General features: G+C 40.7%; 1 protein-coding gene across 4 annotated transcripts in view; it reads right to left on the reverse strand.

Annotated features, from left to right (window-relative positions):
- The window catches only part of ptprea (protein tyrosine phosphatase receptor type Ea), an 86,435-nt gene that overhangs the window by 34,508 nt on the left and 33,320 nt on the right, over positions 1–18,607 (reverse strand). For 3 of the 4 annotated variants that reach the window (XM_047377168.1, XM_047377166.1, XM_047377167.1), the window contains exon 2: positions 5,930–6,175. The exons of the other annotated variant lie outside the window; for it this stretch is intronic. The gene's annotated coding sequence lies outside the window, so the exon portion shown is untranslated. The remainder of the gene's footprint in view (positions 1–5,929; positions 6,176–18,607) is intronic. 4 annotated transcript variants of the gene reach the window in all.

Below are 18,607 nucleotides of genomic sequence, written 5' to 3' on the forward strand. Positions count from 1 at the left end.
GTCAGCGGGTAAAACAAAAGCAAAGCTGGCTGAAATCAGTGCTCATGCTTTACTATACTGTGCTCTCAGTTTCTGCAATCCACCTGCACGGTTTGATAATCTGTGTGCTCCCTTTTGCAATCCATGCGCGCAGATTACTCAGTGATATCTGTTACGAGATTGGATGTGTTCGGACGCCATAGTGTAACAAAAATAAAGACATATTGCAAGCTGTGAAGTGTGCTGAATAAAACATGGCAGTGCTTGAAGTTCATATATGACAACAGATTCACTGAATTTACCTCGCAGGTGTGGGCCATGCGTCCAAACTCTAAACAGTTGTTTTCTTTTTTCCCGCTGATACTTGCCAGGCTCCGTATGAAGCTGATTATAAAAACAAGAAAATTTGTATTTCTCACAACTAAGAACAAGACTAAGTTATTACATTTGCTCCCATTTTAGTTAGTCACTGAAAGGCCCTACAATATGTATTTAAACAGTTTCTATGAATGCAAGTCACAACCACGGGTTGTTTTGTACAAACTATGCATAAATCAAATTACAAGATAAGAACATAAATGCAAAGTGGAATTTGCCAAAATAATACATTTTTAAAGCGACTGTTGTTTTAGGATAATGTCAAAATCAAAATTGAACAACCACTTTGATTAATTGCACAGCTTTTGCAAGGCTTTTTTGACAGATAAGTCTGGTAGTCATCAGCATAGAATGAAAATCTATGCCATGTTTTCTGAAAATGTGACCTAGAGGTAGACGATGGAAAACAGAAGGTTGCCTAAAAGCAAAGCCCTGTAGAACACCGCTGACAATCAGGAAAGCTTGTGATCTGAAATTTTAAACTTTACGAACTGATTGTGAAATGTACAGATTGTAATCTCTGAGTATTATGACAGACTGGTTTAAAGCCAAAGCCCAAATCATGGGCCTCAAGTATTGTTGGTACCATTGGTTTGACACTTTGACCAGGAGGGGCAGGCTGAAAACAAGACAGAAGTTGTTCAAACAGATGACTGCTATGAAGGTGAGACTGAAATCTGTGCAGCAACAATTTAAAAAAAATCCTTAGAGCTCAGTAAACATTTTTCACCTATTAAGTTGCAGTGGACGCTATATCAATTTTAAGAATCAATGCAAGGAAGTATCAAAAGAACCTCTAAACAAGTAAAAGTGTTGCTGCATTACAGAAAAATATGTATGCCAAAATATTTTTAATCTTTCTTTATTAAAGTTCAAGATTCCCTACAGCTGAAATTTGCAAGGTATGATCCGGGTCACACTCCCCATAAAATCTACTGTACCAAAAAGATTGACCACCTGCTCGCTCTTTTTTATTTATGTGCACGTTTCTGCCGTGTAAGCACATGATGTCCTCCATCTGTTGTTTGACGAAGACCGTTTCCCGTTACCTTTCCTCTGCAGCCGGCCTTCCTGTGCTGCTCCGCTCCAGAAGGGAAGTGGGAGCAAAAGGCAGCTACACAGTCTAGATGAACAAACTGGATATGCTGGATGCAGACAGAGCCCGATGACTTGTCCACACATTTTCTCACAAAACAGGGTATATTCCTTCTTTCCATATAGTGCATATATTGCTTTTGTTTTCTATGCTTCCATCTACAAATTTCTTTAGTCCTTGTTTCATGGTCATACATCTTCCCTCATCACTAAGCAGCTTGATGGAGACAAAATATTTTAATTGCACACTAAGGAAGGGGATTTTAAAAAATGATGAGCAACACTACATGCTCGTAACTAACAATTTTAAAGACTCACAAGTTTTTTTTATTAATTAAGTCACTTGGAGTAAAAGTGAAAGAGTTTATATCTTAGGTTTATGATTCAAATTTATACTTTAATGCAGTGCTCCAAAATAACATTTCAATTACGGATGGGTACGAAATTTGGTGATTTTAGAGGTACCGACCGAATTCCTTCGGTACAACTGAGTACGGACTAACGTAACATCAAACAGTACCATGTTTCGGTACCTCAGCACATCATAGTGACACTAAGGAAGTGGAAGAGTGGGTAATTTTCCATGCCGGACATGAACACAGCATTCCACGCACAAGAGCGTAATGATGTCAACAGTCGCTGCTACAGTCAAAAAGTAAGCATGGCTGAGAGAAAGCACTTGAAAGTTTGACTCCATTTTTCAAAGTGCGATGCAAATTACGCTCGCTGCAATATTTACAACACGAAGTACAAGGTCAGCACAGGGAATACTTCTAACCTGAGGAAGGACCTGGTTAAGCACAAGATTTTTTATCAAAGCTGACAAATGCACAATTTTCAAGAGCCTCAGATCTACGGCTGCAGCTCCTCCACTCAGCACTGTTAGCGCGCCTGCATCCACGAGCGACTTGTCTGCAGGCAACAGCGGCGATGCAAGTAAGGCAGCCGCATCAGCATCTTCGTTTGCTCCTGGTAAGTAATTCTAATGACATGACATTAGCAGGACATTTTAACTTGCATTAATTATTATCAGCACGGTTCCTTGTATTTTGTAACGTTAATTACATTTGACATTTATTACCACAAAAACACACACAAAAGTACCAAAAATTGGTACCGTTCAGTACGGTTCAACGGTATCGATTCCCAGGTACCGGGTATCGGTAAAGTATCGGTTCAGAGGTGAAAGGTACCCATCCCTAATTTTAATAGGCGAATTATTATTTTAAAAGTTGCGGTCCTAACAGATGAGGGTGCAGGAACCTTTGGCAGCGTGAGTAGACAGCAAGTCAAGCTGAAAAAGGAGACCAGCATCACTGGACGAGAGAGCCTGAACGAGAGATGCAAGGCCATACCCCAGTGGACCCACCACCTGCAGGGGGAACAATGAGGGACCGGTGCAAAGAGGATGGGGCAGCGGACGAAGGTGGAGACCTCGACAACCCGATCTCCGGATGCTTAGGCTGCTTAGGCTGGCTCTAAGGACATGGAATGGAGCTTGTGTGGGAGGTCCAGAGATATTAACAAGAAATAGTCAGGCTCACCTCCACGCACAGCGTGGGCTCTGGAACCCAGCTCCTTGAGAGAGGTTGGACTCTCTTCTACTCTGGAGTGGCCGTGGGGAGAGGCGGCGAGCTGGAGTGGGTTTGCTTGTTGCCCCCCAGATTAGCCGACAGTGACACCTGGAGAGGTGTGATCGGGAGGAATGGCCTGCCAATCATGGCTTCGGGGGTGGATGAGATCCGCCCTGAGTACCTCAAGTCTCTGGATGTTGTGTGGCTATCATGCTTGACATGATTCTTCAACATTGCGTGGCAGTCGAGGACAGTGCCTCTGGACTGGCAGACCGGGGTGGTGGGCCTCCTTCATAAGAAGGGTGTCTGGAGGGTGTGTTCCAACTATAGGGGGATCACACTCCTCAGCCTCCCTGGTAAGATCTATGCCTGGGTATTGGAGAGGAGAGTCTGGCCGATAGTCGAACCTCAGGCTTCAGGAGGAGCAGGTTGGTTTTCCTCCCGGCCGTGGAACACTGGGCCAGCTCTATACCCTCTGCAGGGTACTCGAGGGTTCATGGAGTTTGCCCAACTGGTCCACATGTGTTTTGTGGACCTGGAGAAGGCATTCGACTGTGTCCCTCGTGGTGCCCTGTGGGGGGGTGCTCCAGGAGTACGTAGTTGGGGGCCCATTATTATGGACCTGTTCCCAGTGCATTTTGGACTCCGGCAGGGCTGCTCTTCGTCACCAGTCCTGTTCATAACTTTTATGGACAGGATTTCTAGGTGCAGCCAAAGGCCGGAGGGGGTCTGGTTTGGGGACCAGTGGATTTCATCTCTTCTTTTTGCAGATGATGTGGTCTTGCTGGCCCCCTCTAGCCAAGACCTACAGCATGCCCTGGGGTGATTCGCACCAGTGTTTAAAGCAGCTGGGATGAAGATAAGCTCCTCCAAGTCCGGGCCATGGTTCTCGACAGGAAAAGGGTGGCTTGTCCTCTTCAGGTTGGAGGGGAGTTCCTGCCTCAAGTGGAGGAGTTAGAGTATTTTGGGGTCTTGTTCATGAGTGAGGGGAGAATGGAGCCTGAGATCGACAGACAGATCGGTGCAGCTGCTGCAGTAATGGGGACGCTGTGCCAGTCCGTTGTGGTGAAGAGAGAGATGAGCCAAAAAGCGAAGCTCTCGATTTACCGTTTGTTCTACGTTCCTACCCTCACCTATGCCCATAACCTTTGGATCATGACTGAAAGAACAAGATCCCGGATACAAGTGGCTGAAATAAGCTTCGTCCGTAGGGTGGCCGGGCACTCCCTTAGAGATAGGGTGAGGAGCTCGGCCATCCGGGAGAGGCTCTGAGTAGAGCCGCTGCTCCTCCACATTGAGAGGAGCCAGTTGAAGTGGCTCAGGCATCTATACCGGATGCCTTCTGGACGCCTCCCACGGGAGGTGTTCCAGGCACGTCCCACCGGGAGGAGGCCCAGGGGACGGCCCAGGACACACTGGAGTGATTATGTCTCTCGGTTGGCCTGGGAGCGCCTTGGGCTCCCCCCGGAGGAGCTGGAGGAGGTGTCTGGGTAGAGGGAAGTCTGGGTGTCTCTACTGAGTCTGCTGCCCCTGCGACCCAGTCCCGGATGAAGCAGAAGACGACGAGTAGGAGTACGAAAACACAATTGAGCAATGTCAAGAGGCTCCCTTAAGTATCACTGCCGAGCAATGACTTTGTATAATGGTTTCATTTGAGACCTGGTTTAAGTTAGAAAATATGCTGTACATAAGACTTTTCTGATTACAGCATCTAAATAGTCTCCACACCCTGAAATCTTTAGGTTTTAGTTCAATTGTTCGGACAAAAAAACAAAAGGTATTAGTGGACACAGGCAGTCTAAACTGCAGGCTCATCCCAGCAGTCGACATCTGTACAGTCAGACTCCAGCCCCAGTAACCTTGATTAATACCATGCAGCACCTTAGAAGTCACAACAAACCTTTCTGGACAAAAATCTGAGGTTCGTAAGTCACCACATAACTGTACAAAGTAGAGTAACTGATGTTTAGAACAATCAATGTTGTTTTTTAAGCCCAAGAAACTACTTAGACTCAGTCAGTCATTTTCTACCACTTATTCCATAGTGGGTCGCGGGGAAACTGGTGCCTATCTCCAGCAGTCTATGGGCGAGAGGCAGGGTACACCCTGGACAGGTCGCCAGTCCATCGCAGGGCAACACACAAACAACCATGCACACACTCAGTCATACACCTAAGGGCAATTTAGAGTGATCAATTAACCTAACAGGCCTGTCTTTGGACTGTGGGAGGAAGCCGGAGTACCCGGTGAAAACCCACACATGCACAGGGAGAACATGCAAACTCCATGCAGAAAGACCCCCGGCCGGGAATCGAACTCAGGACCTTCTTGCTGCAAGGCAACAGTGCTACCAACTGCACCACCATGCAGTCCATTTTAAAAAATCCCAGTCCATTTTGGACCATTTTTAAAGCATAAATGCATAAGTTACCAATGGCTTCAGGGCATATTTCTAAGTGGGTCAGGATGTGAATACCTGTAAAAACCCAGACTGTAATTAAACTGACTCTAAGATGAACATATGTATTAATGAACATACGGATGGATTGTTACAATACCAAATAATGTATTATGTACATGATTTCTACAAAGAGCACTATGTTGTGTGGATCTGATTGTCATTAGTGTTTCACTACTCTGCCCCACTTCCTATTTTACATTCTTCTTTACCAGCCGGCTCAGTCCACGGGCCATAGCTATAAATATCAAAAAAGGAGGAAGTCGATTTGAAGGAAACCAAGTCGTCAACTTTTTATTCAAACTCTCAGCACAGAGCAAAGCAGCTGCCTTGTAACACTCACTAAACCGAGTGAAATTCTCAAGAAGATCCATGAAGGCTGATTTTGAACAATTACAATTAAAATTTGTATCAATTGTTAGGCAAGTAGAAAGTTCTGCATTACCTGAATGAGAGTTGATTCAGAGTATGCTAACTCTCAGATCCATAGTAGCTGTTCCCATGGTTCTTATCCAATCCAGGGATCTCTTTTTCTTGCTCTCTTTTTCTTCAGCGCGAAGATATCCAGAAGCTGGAGGTTTAAGAGTGATGACCCCTGTATCCAGTAGTGGGTCTCAGTCGGTTAATCTGGTATGAGTCAGCACGGGTTCTCCAAGAACAGCACTGGATGCCTTTAAGAGATGCTCGCCTCCTTTAAGAGAGTAAGGAGGATGGTGCACATGTTAGCCAGATAAGAGGACAACAGATGAACAGACGCTGGAGGATGGAGCAAGGTATGATATAGTTCCTTTCTTAGAAGGAGGAGGAGGCAGGATGTAAAAAGCAGAAGAGCAGACAGTGAAAAGACAGTTTCTTTAAAGAGAGGAACCAAGAAAAGGAGAAATTGTGCAATTTACAAAAAAGCAGACGCTTTAAGCTACAGAGAATCTACACACCCGTGATCAAAAAGGTATTTGTGATGCAAAAAATTTAAAACGTTTTCCACCTTTAATGTGATATTTATGCTTCACAATTCAACTAAACAAATAAACAAACAAATACATGTTAGAGGGAAACAATCTAACTCTGATGGCACTAATACTCTACAGAACCACCTTACACCCTTTCTTTCTCTCAGCAAACTGCAGCTTCACTAGGTAAAATTCGCAGAAGTTCTCCAAATCTGTAAGTCTTCATAGCAGGAAACATGGGACAACACATCCATACTGCATCAAGAGGGATCCCTTTTGACTGGACTGGTTTTACCCAACAGGTGCGCTTCTATGGCACATTCAACTACAACTCGTAAAATGAATCGCCTATATGCTTTTGGTCCCTTTTCTTGACCGACACATTTGCACTCTGAGATCATTTTGATCCACTATAACTTAACAGTCTACAAAATATGGCTTTAGCTAAAGATGTAGCTATAGCTTAGTTCTGGTTTAATAAATTCACTATATTTTATGATAGGTTTGTACTGATGAGGGCTGAGTGCCAACAGGGCATTAGTTTATGGGATTGAACATGTGTGGAACCAAATTATCACTCCTTATTTTATCACCATTTTCTCCCTAAAAGATTTGCTTGTTTTACTTGAGTTGTGTAGAACATATGTCACATCAAAGCTGGAAAACGTTTTGAAGAAATTTAATATGGTCTCATCATAAACATCTATCATTTTTGTGAGAGCCACAGTACATTTATAATAAAGCAAATATAAGCCAAAAGTAGCTGCAGTACAAGATGAAGAGTGAGAAATTAAGAAAATGTGATAACTTTGGAAGGGGTAACAGTTTGCAGAGTGCATAAAATATAAATCAGTCCTCCAAATCAAGTTCTAAAAGAAACATTTGCCGAACCAGGCAGTCTTAGATACCATCAAAACCATCTGAAAAAGGGAGCTCCTCTGGTTAATAAACCTGCCAGATTTGAAACATAATTTAATATAAGGCCTCCTCTTCTCTATTTACCATGCATATTTATTGTAATCCATAATTGTTTTCTCAGTTTTTTAGTCCATTATTACAATAAGATATTGGTACACACATGGTAAATTTAGCACCAGTAGAGGTTGCAATTTGGTACCACCTAATAAATAAATTCTTTGTTGAACCATAGGGGAGCAAAAAAGGAGGGTAAGAGTAAGAAAATGAGGAGGGAGGGCGACACAATGGGGACACGGAGCACAATTTATCTACCTGGGAAGGCCAAACAGCCCCCAGACGTATCTGGGAGCCTCACGTACAGCTGTATGAAAATTGCAGTAATTACCTTTTTTCTTAAATATCACAGCAGAAACTCAGAGCTACGTGCTTTTGCACCTTCTTTTTCTGCAACTTAGCTGTTTTCTGAGTTTCAAGGTTTTTACTTCAGCAATGTGATGCATGCCCCTTGGTTGCGATGGTGACCGGCTTGTCAGGCTGAGCTAAAGAAAGACAAGTGTGTTTATCTCTCCTTCCTGTTTCTCTTTTCTAGGCTGCTCCGGTTAACTAATGGACACATCTCCCACAGCCCTCCCCACCTTCGACTGCTCGCCCCCACAGGAACTCAGGGAAAACATGCAGTCAGCATTTGCTTCACGACATCCTGTTAAAGGAGATGTCATGCTTGAGGATTACCATGATAGTCTCACCAGGGCAAAAAGCTAACTCTGGCAGGATCAAGGGGAAAGGGAACAAAATCAAAAATCAAGATCACATCATTAATCCTCTGTAATTTTGTTTTGAATTTATTCCTCATTTTCTGGAAAGCATTTGCGTGGGAGTACTTGAAATCAGATACATTCTCAGAGTTTATAAATAAATGATATGAGGTCCGATAGAGGGGAGGGAGTCTGATCTATGGAACTATTGAATAATAGAAGAACCTTTCTATAATATGACCCGATGTGCTACAGCGTCAAGCGCAACAGCATTAAAACAAAAAAACTGCTACACAACAACTGCAGAGTACAAAATACAACTTTGATTTCAAAATAAAGTTATGTTCAGTTTGTGTAAAATAAGCTCAAATCCACAAAATAATTCCAAGACTTGATTTAAAAAAATATACAGAACACTTGAAAAAGACCCAAAGCTCAGTTAAGGGCTTGTTTTCAATACTACAACCAAATGGATCCCAGGTGATTTAGGAAAAATGGACGATACTCTGAAAAACCCACCAAGGCCAAGGGTTTATACACTTTATATTAAAAGGTCAAATTTGAACAGAAAAGATGCCGTTTTGGGATGGCCTTGTCATAAAAACAAAAAGTAACAGCACCCGCATTTTGATATTTCTCTGAGCAACAGCAAAAAACAATGTATTTATTTAAAAGTGGAGATAATGTTTTTTTTTCTTGTAACACCATTATTGAGGATTACATAAAAATAACACAGCTGAAACCAGATCTATACTAGCAATGGGCTGTGATAGTAGTATGATAAAATTGAGTATGGTTTCATGATATTTCCATAAAAATGAATAACACAATTTAATTTCTGTCATTTAAAATAGAAAAGCAACATTTGTTCTTAGACCTGCTAATATCATTTACCTAGGCATGGAAAAATGCTAAAAGAAAAAAATAAAATAAAACTAGACATCAATTATAAGGACGGTTTGATTTCTCAAATGCCAATAAATATTTTTTTATTTTTTGTTGGGAAGAGAAAGAATAATTTGACATTCTTTTTATTTTAATCTAAATAAAAACATAAATTAATTTATATTGTTTTATTATCTTTTGAGAGACGCATGTCTTATTCCCTAACAAACAAATCATGTGATTGAATAAGAATTTAAAATCTAAATCTGTCAGGGGTATGAACAATTTTGGGCTTAAATGTGCATTATTCAATGGATGTTGTTTATCTACTTTGCCTCTAAAAACAGTCTTTAGGTGCATTATTGCCACCAATCAGGCAGTAAAAAATTTATCATATAAACATTTTCTTATCTAAGCCCTAATTTTAGTCAAGGTTATCATGTAGTGAAAACTGCATACAGGCCCATGTCTAACAATAACCTATTGATGATTAATCATACAATTTTTATTTAAACCTTTGCATTGTTATTTTGATTGTGTTGCATAAACTAAAAAAATATAGAATAAACACTGCCTAAATGCAGTAGTAGTTTTCAAGTGCTTATTGTGCAGTATATAAATTTTTACTGTTCTGCTTTTTGTAGAGTAATACTGTGAATATAGCAAGCTGATTTTTGCTAGTCGGGCTATCTGGATAGCCAGTCTGCAGTTGGCTACTTAACAGACATGCTGCTTGTAGCTTGCTGTTTTAGGTTTAGATCAGCATTAAAGAGAAATGGGTGATGCTCCTTTAGGCTCCACACCATAAATGTTTCTGTTTTCTTGCAACTGGAAGTATTTCCAAACAGCAGAAGCAGCCTTTCTTGTATGAGAGGGGAAAGTATATGTCCTGTCTTTCATCAAGCTTTGTGTATCGGTGAGAAGTTAAAAATCAAGAAAAGTTAACCAAATTATTTTGTACTAATTTGGATTTTTTTTTTTTATTGTGTTTTAATTTTCAACTTCACAAAATTGGCTCACTCGGCATGAAGTTTGAACACCACTGTTTTGAAAGCTTGGTACACCTTGATACAACTAAGAGGCACAAACCTAATATCTACTTACTGCAGCACAGCTAGCCCCAACAGGAAGTTAGAAAAAAAGGCAGATTAACTAAAAAGACATGTTGTTTTAAAAGTAATTGCATTATACTTTTTTCCCATGCAGCCAAAAAATTGGATGACACATACATACATCAACATATACACAAACATACATACTTACATACATACACATATACAAACACGTGTCTCTTTGACATTTTCATCTCTACAGAGTTGTGGTAAATATGGTTAGAACATCATACAGAGATCTCTGTGTGACTAAAGCAAATTCATTTATAGAGATAAGCTTTCAGGGCAGTTGGTGTCAACACAACCCTTCACCCACTAAGGCTGTATCATCCTCCAGCATCAGTTCAGAGGGGCAATGTTTACAGACATGCTCTGACCTGTCACTGCATGTTACTTCCAAAAAGAATGTCTCCACCAGTTCAGGACCTCCCAAAGGGGTAACAAGTTAAACCTTGAAACTCAGACAATGACTAACAGAATAAGTACAATAAAAAAAGAGTTTAATGTACAGGGTCTTTTCTCTTTAAAAAGTTTACCATCCGATATTCAGAATATTTCACTTTTAATGGGTAAAATATCTTAATTGTAGAAATTAGAAAATACATAAATTATTACCTAAGTCCTAGAATACTTTAGAGACTAAAAAAGAAACTTCTACTTGTTCTGAACACTGCCACTTGTCCTTGGCTTCAGAACTTCCTTCCTGAAACCCAGTCTGCATCAGAAAAAAAACATCTCCAACTCTGAGTAATCTGACCCCTCAAGGTTGTGTACTCATTCCATCACTATTCACACCATTAACGAATGACTCTGCATCCACGCAAGTAAAAGCTGATCATTAAATTTCCAGCTAAATTTCATAGTTGTAGGACTCACTCCTTGGACAACAGATCCCTGAAGACCAGTATCTCTTTACAACACATTTGAGTCTTTCCAATACACAATTTGATCACCCGCTAAACCAGTCTGCACCAATTTTATTTTATAAGTCAAGAAATTCCAGATTATTGCAGCTAAAACACGGCCTGTATACCAAAGATATACCTGATACCTGTATATACGAGAGCCAATGCTACCGAACTGACAACTATGACTCAAATAACACAGGACCCAATAATAACATTATTTAATGTTACTTTACGCTATAAAGATGCTACACTCAGCTTAGGATGCTTGATGTTTGAAACTGAAAGTGTAACTGACATGGTGATGGCATCACTGAGTCTAATAATTATCTGACCACTTGGTGGCACTCATTGCATAAAATTTTAATTCCCAGATGGTCAGATGATCCTTAAATATGAAAAAAGAGACCATGATGATGTGGCAAAAGTAACTTTGATCATGCTGATGTAGCAGAACACTGAATTCCACACCTTTGATCCCAGAAAACATGCACTATTTAAAACAGGAGTGCATCAACGTCATTTGCATACTTCTAAGGTAAGGTAAGGTAAGGTATTTATATAGCACTTTTCAGCAACGAGACACTCAAAGCGCTGTACATACAATTACAATACAATCACAAAGCAAATAAACACAGATACAGACAGAAAAACAAATCAAATGATAAAATCAAACAACAGAGGTAATTTAAAAAAGTAAAATAAAATAAAGAGAATAGAATGATGGACAAGAAATGAAAGGAAAATTGGACTGAAAACGCAACTAATCATGCCTAGATGGCACAGTCAAAGGCCACTCTAAACAAATATGTTTTTAATCCTGATTTAAAGCAACTTAGGGTTTCGGCGCTTTTACAGTTTTCTGGCAGTTTATTCCAGGTTAGTGGAGCATAAGAACTAAAAGCTGCTTCTCCATGTTTGGTTCTGGTTCTGGGTGTGCAGAGTAGATTTGAGCGAGATGACCTGAGAGGTCTGGCTGGTTGATACACTGACAACAAGTCTGTAATGTATTTTGGTGCTAAGCCATTCAGTGATTTATAGACTAACAGAAGTATATTAAACTCTATTCTCTGAGCTACAGGGAGCCAGTGTAAGGACTTTAGAACCGGGGTGATGTACTCCACTTTCTTAGTTCTAGTGAGGATGTGGGCAGCAGCGTTCTGGATCAACTGCAGCTGTCTGATTGACTTTTTAGGCAGACCTGTGAAGACACCGTTGCAGTACTTCTACTAAAGATGAACACATGAACTAGTTTTTCAAGGTCCTGCTGAGACATTAGTCCTTTAATCCTGGAGATGTTCTTTAGGTGATAGAAGGCCGACCTTGTTACTGTCTTTATGTGCCTCTGAAGGTTCAGGTCTGAGTCCATCACTACACCCAAGTTTCCAGCCTGACTGGTGGTTTCTAGATGTATTAACTGAAGCTGTGTGCTAACTTTTAACCGCTCTTCCTTTGGTCCAAAGATTATTACTTCAGTTTTGCTTTGATTCAGCTGAAGAAAATTTTGGCCCATCCATGCATTGATTTCTTCTAAGCATTTACCCAGCGCTTGAATGGGTTCATAGTCACCTGGTGACATCGTAACGTATAAGAGTGTGTCGTCTGCATAGTTATGATAACTTACGTTGTTGTTCATTAAAATCTGAGTTAGGGGGAGCATGTAGATATTGAATAGGAGGGGCCCTAAGATGGACAATTGGGGAACGCCACGTGATTTTTGTCGTCTCTGATGTAAAGTTACCTACTGACTACTAAGACATCCCTGTCCTTCAAGTAGGATTTAAACCAACTGAGTGCTGTACCAGAAAGGCCGACCCAGTTTTCCAGGCGCTCTAATAAAATGGAGGGATCAACAGTGTCTAATGCTGCACTAAGGTCCAATAATACCAGCACTGAGGTTCTTCCACAGTCTGCATTTATACGAATGTCATTGAACACCTTGACAAGAGCAGTCTCTGTACTGTGGTGAGCACAGAAGCCTGACTGGAAGACATTGAAGCAGTTGGTCATTGTTAGGAAGTTGTTTAACTGCAAAAACACAGCTTTTTTAATGATCTTACTGATGAAAGGGAGGTTTGATATAGGCCTGTAGTTCTGTAGTAGCAGCTTGTCCAAGTTGCTCTTTTTCAGTAGAGGTTTGATAATTGCTGTTTTCAGGGCCTGGGGGAAAACACTTGACAAAAGGGACATGAGTTAAATTAGATGTTATCACAGGCAAAGCTTTCTTAAGGAAAGCTGTGGGTAAAACATCGAGACAGCAGAAAGAAGAGCTTAGTTGCTGTACGATTTCTTCTAAGTTTTTGTAGTTTATTTGGTGAAATTGAGAAATTTTGTCAAAATCAGTTCTAGTTGGAGACAACATTGGTAATGGAGTTGATGTCCTGACTGCCCCTTTGATCTTTTGGGTTTTTTCAGTAAAGAATTTATTAAATTCATTGCAGGCCCTGGTAGAGTGGAGTTCAGATGCTACAGTTACAGGAGGGTTTGTTAACCTGTCGACCGTGGCAAATAATGCACGAGCATTGTTAATGTTTTTGCTGATGATCTCAGAAAAGAAAGATTCCCTTGCATTTTTCAGTTGTAGGTTATATCTGTATAGTCTCTCTTTATAGATAATATAGTGAACCTGGAGTCCAGTCTTTCGCCACCTGCGTTCAGATTTTCGACAATCCTTTTTTTTCACTTCTGACTGGTGGAGCACTTCTCCATGGAGACATTTTCTTCCCAGAAACGACTTTCACTTTAATTGGAGCAATTGAATCAATGATGTCTGAGATTTTAGAATGAAAGTTGTCTACCAGCTCATCTACAGTGTTACAGGGCAAAGTGGAGGTAGAAGAGTAAATCTGTCGTGGAAGGATCTTGGGTCGGACCAAAGTGCAGACAAGAGCTCGGTAGCCGCATCATAGTTTATTCCACACTCCAGGTACTATGGCAAAACGTAGCAAAACGAAGCATAGACAAAGCATAGACATAGAAAAGGAACCAGCGAGGAACTAAGCAAACAGAACAACTAATATACACAGAGCACAGAGAGGGGAACAAAAGGCAGGTAATCAAAGAAACAGGGAACAGGTGTGACAAGGAACAGGTGAAACAAATACAAAGGCTGAGGATGGGTGAAAGGACTAAACAAACAGATAACACAAACTAAGCAAGAGAATAAATCAGAGGAGGAAATAATGAACTAGAATAACTATGAACTAAAGTAAACAGAGAAACTAGAGGGGAACATAGAAACAATAACTTAAGAAATAAACAAAGAGCCATAAGGACAATCTAAATTACAAAATAAACCATCAAGTCCAAAATGTCACTCCGTGACAAAATCTGGTTAAATGTTTCAGCAGCACCGTCCTTAAAGATGCGTTTTCTTATCATGTCTCTTTGGCAAACTGAGTCATTGCAGATGATGCTTTCAAAAATAATAGAAAAGTGGTCAGATAGGGCAACATCAGTTACAGACACCTTGGAAATGTTTAGACCCTTAGTGATGATCAAGTCCAAAATATGTCCCTGTGTGTGCGTTTGCTCTTTAACATGTTGAGTCAAACCAAAATTTCTAAAAGTGTCACATAGATCTATTGCACTTCTGTCTTCAGGATTGTCCATGTGAATGTTGAAGTCTCCCACAATAATTAAATAGTCATAATCAACACATATCACAGATAAAAGCTAATCAAAATCACTGAAAAGGTTTGTTTTGGACTTAGGAGGCCTGTAAATATTCAAGAACATTGTTCGGACCAGGCTCTTTACCTGGAGGGCCAAATATTCAAAAGAGTCAAATTTGCCCAGAAATACTTTTTTACACTCTAATAAATCTTTAAACAAAGTGGCCACCCCTCCACCTTTTCTTTGCTGTCTGCTCTCACAAAGAAAATTGTAGTTCGGAGGCGTCGACTCTATCAGAATGGGAGCTTCATTAAATTCATGTAACCATGTTTCTGTTAAAAACATAACATCAAGATCCTGGCCAGTAATGAAGTCATTGATTAAAAATTATTTTCCTGACAGAGATCTAATGTTTAGTAAAGCCAGTTTATATGACTTAGTTGCTGTTAATAACTCTGTGTCTGGTTGTACCTGACAGTTTATGGCTTTTGTTGATTGTTTATTACTGTCTCTTATCCTTTTGGCTTTGTTCTTTCTGTCACGTATAAGCACAGACATTTTACAACTATCTCCTATTAGGGGCCCAGGTTTTTCCTGGACATGCTCATTTCTGATAGTTACCACTGGGGCCCAGACTGTATCACAGAGAAGTGATTTGAAGGTCCTTTTTAGGAGGCGATATATTAGGAGGTGGTGGAGCTCTGCAGCATTTGGAAGATGTTGGTTTAGTAGCCACGGGGGGGTGTTGAATGGAGAAGATGTCAGAGCCATTTGGGTCCCGATTTTAAGAGCTTCTTTCATGTTATCAGAATCCCGTAAAGCAAAAAACGGGCTCAGTGGGGAGATGGGAGAGTTCTGTGCGGTCTGGGTCGGGGTCTGGGGTGAGGGGGGTTTACCGGGGGTGTCAGTCTGGGTCTGGGTTTGGGGGGATGGGGGTATAATGGGGGGGTCCACTTCTCCTGTGGATTTCAACAGGGAGACCTTTTGTGATGACCTCTCTTTCTCAGCCAACTGGCTGATTGTTTCTGCTGGAGCTGTTGGAGGCAGCGTTATCATTGTTGTTGATACTCCATGTTCTCTGCTGAAGGTCGAAGCTGCTGGCAAACTATTTACTGAATAGAAGAGATTAGATGTGAGACGTCTGGCTCCTGGCTTGTTCAAACAGAAACCATCTTGCTTAAAGAGTTGTCTTTTTTCCCAAAAAATATTGAAGTTGTCGATGAAGTTCACAGGTGTGGTGGCACATGTTTTTTTCAACCACTTATTAATAATCAGAAGTCTGGAAAAAATCTCATCTCCACAGAAAATCGCTGCAAAGGGTCTGCTGAGAAACACCTTGATATTGAGACCTCCAACAATATTCAGAAGACGAGTGAAATCCTCCTTCGGGCGCTTTTCTGTGATTGCAAGAATATTCTCTGAGATATCTGAGACCACGTTACTGGTACCAATCATAACTTCTGTGTTTTTCTTGTTGCAGATGTTTTTAATCCCATCCACAGCTGTGTTTCCCACTATTAGGGTTCTTGGTCTGGTGGGGCGCTTTTTCTCTGGCAATTTAGGAGAAGACTGTTTAGAATGAAGTGACTTGATTTTATGTCCCACAAAATATGCTTCATTTTCTCACATTCAGACCAGCATGACAAATGTTTTTCCAATATGCCAGCATACACACCAAGATAAGAAACAGCGTGACGGCAGCTTTAAAATGTTGAACTTCTAAGATTATGCACTTTAAATTATTGCATTATTAATTATTTATTTTGTGTTTTGATGTTTTTGTTTAATTTCTTACACTTATCTGTTGGAGATCCCAGAGTCTGGTTACATACATCAGTAATGCGAGGAAATGACAATGAATTACAATAAACAAATGCAGCGTAATTCAGCTAATGAAATATAGAGTAATAAAGTAAAGAGAACTATACAGTATGTTTTGTTTTTAGAATGAGCAGCAATCTGGCACATATTTCACCAAGGGCAGATATTTGAAAATGAGAGAACCACCACAGAAAAGGGTGATTAATGTGTTTACAACCAAACCTGAAAGGGGGAAAGAAGATTCTATTTCCTCAAAGAAAGTTGGAGCTGCAGGATTTATGATAAATAGCACATGTGACCTAATGTGGGTATAGTGATATATGTAGCTGTGCCTGCGATGAGCCATCCACATCCAGGATATATTTTCCGAAGCAAGGGGACAGATGGGAAAAAGGAAACTCATTTGTGAGCCAAGACCAATAACCTGTCCCTTCAAATTTTTTGCACACCTGTGTTATCCTGGCATTCCGGCTGGCTGAGCACCAGTATCTGGTCCTTCGCCAAAATAAGCAGGATGTAAGATAATAATATCAAAAAGAGGCTCTTCTGAGCTACGCACTTCACGCTATGCTCAAGTGTCTGGATATTTTCTCAAGAACTATTGCAAAGCAAGGATAATTACAGAGACTGAGTATGTGACAGATTACATCAACAATCTTATTTACATGGTGGGGATAATTGAGAACGCTGATTTAATACTCATCTGTGGTGTCCTCAGATCAATAATCAATACAGTGATGAAAGAAAAGATCCAAAAAGGTCAACAAAACAAGTATTCTGCTCAGGACACACGTTCCTATTTGTTATGTTTGTTTGGTTGGTTTGCCAAGATAGGCATCGTGTTGCCAGATCTCGCAAGAGAAACAAGGAACCAGCTCTATAAAAACAAGCCCAATAGGTAACCCACCACACTGTGTAAAACAGGCCGTTTGTAAACAGTATAAGTGTATACAATTATTATGGCATTATACTGTACATATGCAACAGCGAAATTAGCTAAACTTTAACCATAAGAAATATTAATAACTTAAATTCTTTGAGTAAGTTGTACTTTTAAATATTTTGTATGTTTTGCATACATAACAGAAAAAGACAATAAACAGTCAAAGTGGGGCGTGCAATATTATTCGGCCCCTTTACTTTCAGTGCAGCAAACTCACTCCAGAAGTTCAGTGAGGATCTCTGAATGATCCAATGTTGTCCCAAATGACTGATGATAATAAATAGAATCCACCTGTGTGTAATCAAGTCTCCGTATAAATGCACCTGCTCTGTGATAGTCTCAGGGTTCTGTTCAAAGCGCAGAGAGCATCATGAAGACCAAGGAACACACCAGGCAGGTCCGAGATATTGTTGTGGAGAAGTTTAAAGCTGGATTTGGATACAAAAAGATTTCCCAAGCTTTAAACATCCCAAGGAGCACTGTGCAAGCAATCATATTGAAATGGAAGGAGTATCAGACCACTGCAAATCTACCAAGACCCAGCCGTCCCTCTAAACTTTCATCTAGAACAAGGAGAAGACTGATCAGAGATGCAGCCAAGAGGCCCATGATCACTCTGGATGAACTGCAGAGATCTACAGCTGAGGTGGGAGAGTCTGTCCATAGGACAACAATCAGTCGTACACTGCACAAATCTGGCATTTATGGAAGAGTGGCAAGAAGAAAGCCATTTCTCAAAGATATCCATAAAAGGTCTTGTTTAAAGTTTGCCACAAGCCACCTGGGAGACACACCAAACATGTGGAAGAAGGTGCTCTGGTCAGATGAAACCAAAATCGAACTTTTTGGCCACAATGCAAAACGATATGTTTGGCATAAAAGCAACACAGATCATCACCTTGAACACACCACCCCCACTGTCAAACATGGTGGTGGCAGCATCATGGTTTGGACCTGCTTTTCGTCAGCAGGGACAGGGAAGATGGTCAAAATTGATGGGAAGATGGATGGGCCCAAATACAGGACCATTCTGGAAGAAAACCTGTTGGAGTCTGCAAGAGACCTGAGACTGGATTTATCTTCCAACAAGACAATGATCCATAACATAAAGCCAAATCTACAATGGAATGGTTCACAAATAAACGTATCCAGGTGTTGGAATGGCCAAGTCAAAGTCCAGACCTGAATCCAATCGAGAATGTGTGGAAAGAGCTGAAGA

This window comes from Girardinichthys multiradiatus, chromosome 10 (assembly GCF_021462225.1).
Source record: "Girardinichthys multiradiatus isolate DD_20200921_A chromosome 10, DD_fGirMul_XY1, whole genome shotgun sequence".
Taxonomy (NCBI): Eukaryota; Metazoa; Chordata; class Actinopteri; order Cyprinodontiformes; family Goodeidae; genus Girardinichthys; species Girardinichthys multiradiatus.